The 8,064-nt window shown below is 36.8% G+C and overlaps 1 long non-coding RNA gene across 2 annotated transcripts; it reads left to right on the forward strand.

The window, feature by feature from the left end:
- The first annotated feature begins 302 nt into the window (after positions 1-302).
- LOC139433920 (uncharacterized) lies at positions 303-1,198 on the forward strand. Of its 2 annotated transcripts, none has more exons than XR_011643318.1 (3): positions 303-458; positions 587-685; positions 1,123-1,198. It is a non-coding gene; the product is annotated as an uncharacterized lncRNA (long non-coding RNA). The 2 variants fall into 2 exon arrangements; XR_011643319.1 differs by having other exon boundaries at positions 615-685.
- Positions 1,199-8,064: the final 6,866 nt, after the last annotated feature.

Below are 8,064 nucleotides of genomic sequence, written 5' to 3' on the forward strand. Positions count from 1 at the left end.
GGTCTTTTGAAAACGTTTTCTTATATTTCTTGTCCCTAATTTACATTGTTGTCTTGAGAGCTGCATTTTCCTTCCTGATTTTTCCTAGTGCAGCCTTTGCTTTTTTGGTGATTCCTTCTTGGCTCTTTAATTTTCTCTTTAATTGTTTTAATATATCTGTTTGACTGGCTGCTGGTTCCCTCGTATGCTGACTGGCTGCTGGTTCCCTCGTATGCTGACTGGCTGCTGGTTCCCTCGTATGCTGACTGGCTGCTGGTTCCCTCGTATGCTGACTGGCTGCTGGTTCCCTCGTATGCTGACTGGCTGCTGGTTCCCTCGTATGCTGACTGGCTGCTGGCTGAGTGGGTGGTGTCCGCCCTCCCTGTCTCTCCTCACTAGCCATGTCCTCTCTTTCTTCACCCTCACTTTCCTTTCTCTCAGTCTCCTCATCCCTTCTTCCCTCAATCTTTGAGACTAATGTAAGTAGAAGACATGGCACTGTACATTTTCGAACATTTTAAATATTATACCACTTAAAAATAACAAATATTACTTTTGTTACTAAGAGTTCATACTTATTATACCTGTGTCACCTTTCACACTATAGCTGTGATCATGAGCTATGGGCTTTGTAGATACAGGTCCCGGGGTGAATCGTGGTGCAGGGGCCCTTCTCTTTTTGACCACAGGGTGATGCACGAAGATGGTGGGTTTTGCCTCTGCTCTCAGCCTAGTCTTGCCCTTTTTTGTCTTGACAAACTGGTCTGCTTCAAAATGTGCCTGCGGAGTGACTTGAGGTTACTTCACACACAGAACAACTCAGTTTTGTCTGCCCACATACATATTCCATAGTGGTTGAATACACAGTATTAGGAAACACTTTATACTTACTGGACATGTTATACTCATTATATACTGTATATAAAATATGACCAAGAATGTGAGACAACTTTATAGAAATTCATATCACATCTGTTACTGATGCCATTTGTCATACTTTGTTAAACTCACAAATAATAAAGTTCCATAATTTCAGTTGGGAACAAAGACCACACCTTATCTCCCCAAGGCAATTTCCCATCCAATAGGTGTGCTCTATCGGTGTGTATAACCCTTTCTCCTGTCTGTTACTCCCTCTTTCAGCACAAGAACCAGAGGGGGATTCAATGGAGCCTGAATACCTGCACTGAGACCCTCACCCTGCACCCTGAGTCTCAACTCTGTGTTTTTCAAGCCTTTCCCTGTTTTTTTCAACCTGATCTCACCAGAATGCGTGACTCCACCACGACTCCTTAACACCACAATGCGTGGTGGAGTCACGAACTTTGTTACATTTGCGTGTCGGCACCACGCAAACAACCCCAATGTAAAGTGAATGAGGCTCCTTTGTCGTGGTGCACACACGCATTTCTACAACGTCCCGCAGTGAGCTTTTATTCTATACAACGTTTTTTAAATCTACTTTATAGCGTGTAGTAACTCTACACGCTATAAAAAAAATAAAAGGCTTCTTTTATTTTATTTGTATTCATAATTATTTTTATTTTTCGTCAGAATGTAAAAATTACATTAGTTACGAATTTGTGTTCTCAAAAAACAGTGCATTGTGTGTAATGCAACTGTTAATTTTATTAAATTAGTTTGTTTTTAAGGAAGGCCAGAGCTTCAGCTGTGTCAAATAGATTGTTCCCTTTAGTTAACGTTATTTAAAAGATAATGGCTCATGTCCTCTGTATTGTATTACGAGCGTCCATTCCCATTGGATAACAGAGAATTTTACACCCGGAAGTAAGTAGCCTATTCTCCTTACTGTCGATTGATTTTACAGTGATATCTGCACTACTCATCGACTAAAAAACACCAGATTGTCCTTGTTAATTACACAACATTGATTGGTTTGAATTGTGTGCAATGCTTTTGTATTTTCCCCCTTCGATTCGGAGAAACAAATATTTTTTCGGAGTTTTTGGACGGCAGAAGACACTACACTACCCAGAATCCTCAGCTATCGTTTGGGACTACACCATGAACCCCGTGATCAGCCCTCAAGCTCTTTGATTGGTTGACCTCCAACTGCATTCCATATGAAAAAAAAAGTTTCGTAAAAGAGAAAATCATACTTTATTCAGCAGTGCTTGCTTTACTCTTTGATAGTCATCACATGAATGCATTGTAATAAATGGTTTGGCTGCATTAAATATTACACATCTGTCTTAGTTCTTTATTTATCTCCAGAGATCGGGCATCAGAATAGACCAGAAACTATTCTTTTACCGTTCTGTTTTAATTTCACAATAAAGTTAGTAGTAATATTTTGTCTTGATATTATTGTTTTTTATTAACTACTAGACGACTGGGTCATGTTAATACCATCTTTTTTTGGTTGCTATGGGTTTTTCCCATCGCTTTTGTGTTACAAATATCAAAACAATAACAAAATAATATTCGTCGTAAACTAAACCGGAAACAGCAGTATATTTTATTTTGTTAACACTGTAAACTTGACAGCCTTTTAACCTATGCTTTTAACCCAAACCACCTACTGGTTAAAGCACGTTATTACACGTTTAGAGTAATTGCAATGCAGGAAGATTGTGTTGCTTTTTAATGACTGTTTAAAATGCCTTTTTCTTAATGTCTTTCATTTTTGTAACGCACTTTTGAATGTGTTATATTTTATGAAAACATTCAAATATTAAGAGTACATATAAAATAGTGGGAAAGTAGAAGGTCAATTATATAAATATAGAATAGAAAATATCAAGAAGATACTCAAATGATATCTAGAGTAAAACAGTTTAGTGCCTGATAGGAGGATGTGCTAACTAATAAGGCTTTATTTAAAGAAATGTGCAGAATACGACAGTGTAATGGTGGAAGTATACACATTGATAGATGTCTTGTAATGCACTGTTGATGAACCTGTGACCCAAGTTTGTCATTCATTGCATAACTATGCTATTGTGTATATGATATGTCAATAAACCTTAGAAAATCTTGAAATCTTGAAAGGGATGTGCAAAATAGCAATTATATACAGTCTTTAATAAACTATTAGAGAATAACGAGTAATGAATATGCTTTAAACGGATCTGCAGATAAATATTTAGTCTTCTCAAGCACCAACTATCAAATATCTCGCCTGATTGTTGGCACTTGACAATCACCTTCACTGAATTTCATTCAGGTGTAACTAAAGTCTGATTTAAGGGTTGTTTATATTTCACATCATTAATCCAAATCTGTAAAGTAACTAAAATAAATGTAGTGGATTAAAAATACCAGGTTAACCTTAAAGAAAGCCCTCAGGATTATAAAAGACCACCATCACCCCAGCCACAAACGGTTCTGTCTGCTGCAGTCTGGCAGGCGGTACCACAGCATTCGGACTAAAACCACCAGACACAGAGACAGCTTCATCCCACAGGCCAGAAGACTATTAAACACCTGAACTTAGAAATAACATTCATCTGGCTGCTACTTAGAAATTATTTATCTAATATATCATATTCCAATCACTTGTATATAGACTCTTATTGCACTATTTCACTATTTTTTCTGTGTATCTGTTTTATTGCGTAGCACTGTTGGAGGAGCCTGTGACCTCAGGGGGGGGGGGTAGGACACGTTCGATTCCTGTTTTGAATAGTGTGCCGTCGATGGGTTTCATTCCATTTCAAAGTCCTTTTGGACGCTCTGTGTAAACGTTGAGCATCCAATCACAGAGGTTGAGGACTGATCACGGGGTTTGTCAAGCTAAGCACATGGTGTAGTCCCAAACGATAGCTGAGGATTCTGGGTAGTGTAGTGTCTTCTGCCGTCCTAAAACTCCGAAAAAATATTTGTTTCTCCGAATCGAAGGGGGAAAATACAAAAGCATTGCACACAATTCAAACCAATCAATGTTGTGTAATTAACAAGGACAATTTGGTGTGTTTGAGTTGATGAGTAGTTCAGATATCACTGTAAAATCAATCGACAGTAAGGAGAATAGGCTACTTACTTCCGGGTGTAAAATTCTCCGTTATCCAATGGGAATGGACGCTCGTAATACAATACAGAGGACATGATCATTATCTTTTAAATAACGTTAACTGAAGGGAACAATCTATTTGACACAGCTGAAGCTCTGGCCTTCCTTAAAAACAAACTAATTTAATAAAAATCAAAGTTGCATTACACACAATGCACTGTTTTTTGAGAACACAAATTCGTAACTAATGTAATTTTTACATTCTGACGAAAAATAATTATGAATACAAATAAAATAAAAGAACCCTCCCGTAAGTTACTACACGCTATAAAGTAGATTTAAAAAACGTTGTATAGAATAAAATCTCACTGCGGGACGTTGTAGAAATGCGTGTGTGCACCACGACAAAGGAGCCTCATTCACTTTACATTGGGGTTGTTTGCGTGGTGCCGACACGCAAATGTAACAAAGTTCGTGACTCCACCACGCATTGTGGTGTTAAGGAGTCGTGGTGGAGTCACGCATTCTGGTGAGATCAGGTTGGTTTTTTTGTATTAAACAAAACATTAAGCTTTCCCAATGGTGTGGTTTTTGTTTTGTGAAAAAGTGCAAATGCAGTGTTTGTATATAATTACCTCACATATTTTTTTGCTGTTGGTCGTGAAATTGCTCCTGCTGACTTGAGCCAGCCATTTTTCCCTCCGCTCTGTGTCAGTGGGGAAGCCGTACATTTGTATTCCTTTCTCGGAGCGATTTGAGCACCCCCAGGCAGCACAGCAAACCATGGTGGCGACTAGGAGGCAGCACAGTAAACCAGGACAACACGGAGGAAAATGCACCGACAAACTGCATGATATATTCAATGTTTATTGAATTCCATGTATTTGCAATGGATGTTCCTAAAACAACACATTTAACATCATCATCATCATCATGCTGCTGCTGCTGCTAGTCCTTTAATAGTCACCTGTCTCCTGTCCTTTCTGAAAGCCATAAAGATGACATTAGTCATTTAGATAACTTGTGTCCTCAATTACCAGGGGATTACTGAAACTACCAAGAATTTAAGAAAATGGTAGAAATTAATCTAATCTGAATTTTAAAGCATTACTTTAGATCCCCTCCCTCTAAATATATCAATAAACATTAGAAAGTGATGCTCCTGACTACCATACACGTTTAAGAAGATACTATTGGTTTTAAAGAATTCAAAGCTATAAATAAACAGCAACAGGCTCTTTAACCAAGGCACTGTTAGCCTAACATGTAAACTAGTTGTTCACACTAATCCTAATATTATCACTTAATATTAGCAAATTCTATTTTATTTTTTAAAACATATTGATGTAAATACATACACATATCGATTTGTTGTATAAATATTGCAAATCAAAACCTTTATTCACTAATAATGACCAAAAATCGTAGTTCGATCTCCTGTTATCAATGCATTCACATTGCCCGCCATGAACTTCCGGGGAACGATCCTCGTCTACATGAACCACGTGATGATAACCGTTTTTGGACTTCCGTTGTCGTAACTCTTCTATTATATGGCTCTGGTTGTAGCCTAGCAGAGTGGACAAGTTGCTGTTAGCTGCAACCCTGTCTCCTAAAAATTACGTTCCCACAGAACTAAACTGCATTCTCAATTACGTTTAGCTAGAAACGTATTTTCTCCCACGTTACGTTTGTTATGAACGTATCTCAAATACGTTTATTTTCTACATATCTTCTAGAAACATGTTTTCTCCCAGGTTACGTTCCTTATGAACGTATCTGAAATACGTTTATTTTCTACATATCTTTGTCATTTATTGTCTTGCTTATAATGATGATAATAGTCATTTATAAATATCATTTTAGAGCACACCTTTGAAATCGACAATCGGGCTCGATATATGGTTAAATTAAAATCAGTAGGCGAGGCTGTAATTTCGCCAGCTGTTACTCTCATGTGCGAGGCAGAACATAATAGTTTTAACATGCCAAAAATGCTGCTGTGTCGTTCATTGCACCTCAAACATTAAAACAAATCCAGAGTTACGTGTTTCTGTACTTCCTCTAAGAAGAAAGGACAGTAACAGAAGAGCTCTGTGGCTTCAGGCTTGATCGCCGTTCAAATGACAGCGTTGGTTTCCCCAAAAGTGGGCGGGGCTGTAAAGTGAAGTAGATTTTACTGTCATCTATTATTCAAAACCATTCTATTTATTCTAACGTATTACATGCCAGTGTTTTATCTTTTTATTTATTTGTTTTTATTTTAAATCGTATAATGTCGGACTTTTTTTGTCGTCTTTGAGGAAAAGAAATGGGGTTTAGAGATTCAAAATACTGAAATCTGTATTTTTTAAAATCTCTTCCTTCTAATTTGTTATTCTTTTCTAAATAACACACTGTTATTTACTCAACAATAGCACACAATTATCCTTGTTTTTATTTATTCGTTTAATTCTATAATCTTGGGCATTTTAGCATGCTTTTTAGCCGTAAATAAAGTCACCAGAAACAGACGGGACATTTCGAGATTTAGGATGGCCCAAGACACTACACTACCCATAATCCCCAGCTATCGTTTGGGACTACAGTCCCGTTGACAAACCCCGTGATGTTGCGCCAAGGTTACGCCGAGCGTCAAGCTCTTTGAAATGGAACAAAACCACGGCAGACTATTCAAAACTGGACTCGAACGCCCCACCAGAACTACACATGCTGGCTATTGTGTTTCGCAACATGTTCTCTATGGCACGTCTCTACTGGGAATTGTAGTTTTAAAAGACGTTTTTCCCAAATGTAGAAGTTGACAGTATTAAACTGTGTACAGCCCTGGAGGTTTAGGCGATAGGAAACACATTGGTGTGTACACATTTAAAACATGTAATTACTAAATGGGTGAAAATCGCTTGTATCCATAATGGGCAGCATTAATATATACCCACACGACAGCTCATTGTTACTTTGTAATTCTACTCCACTACAATTCAGAGGTTAACCTGGTATTTTTACTCCACTACATTTAGTTTAGTTACTTTGCAGATTCTGATTAATGATGTGGAATATAAACAACCCTTAAAGCAGACGTTAGTTACACCTGAATACAATTCAGGGAAGGTGATTGTCAAGTGCCAACAATCAGGAGAGATATTTGATAGTTGGTGCTTGAGAAGACTAAACATTTATCTGCAGATCTTTATAAAGTATATTAATTACTCGTTATTCTCTACTAATAGTTAATTAAAAACTGTATAATGGCTATTTTGCATATCCCTTTCAAGATTTCAAGGTTTTCTAAGGTGTATTGATCTTATACACAACTTGGGTCGCAGGTTCCTCAACAGACATCTATCAATATGTGTGTACTGTATACCTCCACCATTAAACTGTCATATTCTGCACATTTCTTATTCTATCTACATACATAAGAGTATAATTAATGTGTATAATATCATTTAAAATAAGTGTTTCAACATAGTTAACATTGCAGGAAAGCAATATTTTAGACGTTAAGTACTTTGTCAGGCTTAATATTCATCTGTAGATAGATACCCCCAGAGCTTTTTTCTTGTTTAAAAGAAGACCTTAACCTAAAGTATTTTTTAATGTGTTAATAAAGGTTAATTCGTTTTTCTGTTTTGCACATCCTCCTATTAATATCTTTGTACATCCAGCACTAAACTGTTTTATTGTAGAGATCACTTAGTATCTTCTTGACTTTTTATATTCTATATTTCTATCATTGACCTTCTACTTTCCCCCTATGAAAGTATGTACTCTTAATATTGTTTTGATCAAATAAGATTATTCAACAAAAATAATGCAATAACATGCTTTAACCACTAGGCGGTGCACACAAGGTACACACAGCATACTAATAATAACTTTGTATTATTAGTGTAGACACTTATGTATAACATCTGAAGATGAGTAGTTTTATTCATGTTTTTACATAATTTTACAGGATATTGCTATACTATTTCTCTTGTTTTACTTCTACACATTAATATCTGATTTGTAAAACATCACAGACAGAAAGGCATAGGCTATCCGTCATTTAATAGTAAGCTATTGAAATTGTGATTCCATAGATGTGTCTCCCATCACCCAAATCCCCT

This window comes from Pseudochaenichthys georgianus, chromosome 5, assembly GCF_902827115.2.
Source record: "Pseudochaenichthys georgianus chromosome 5, fPseGeo1.2, whole genome shotgun sequence".
In the NCBI taxonomy this organism is placed as follows: Eukaryota; Metazoa; Chordata; class Actinopteri; order Perciformes; family Channichthyidae; genus Pseudochaenichthys; species Pseudochaenichthys georgianus.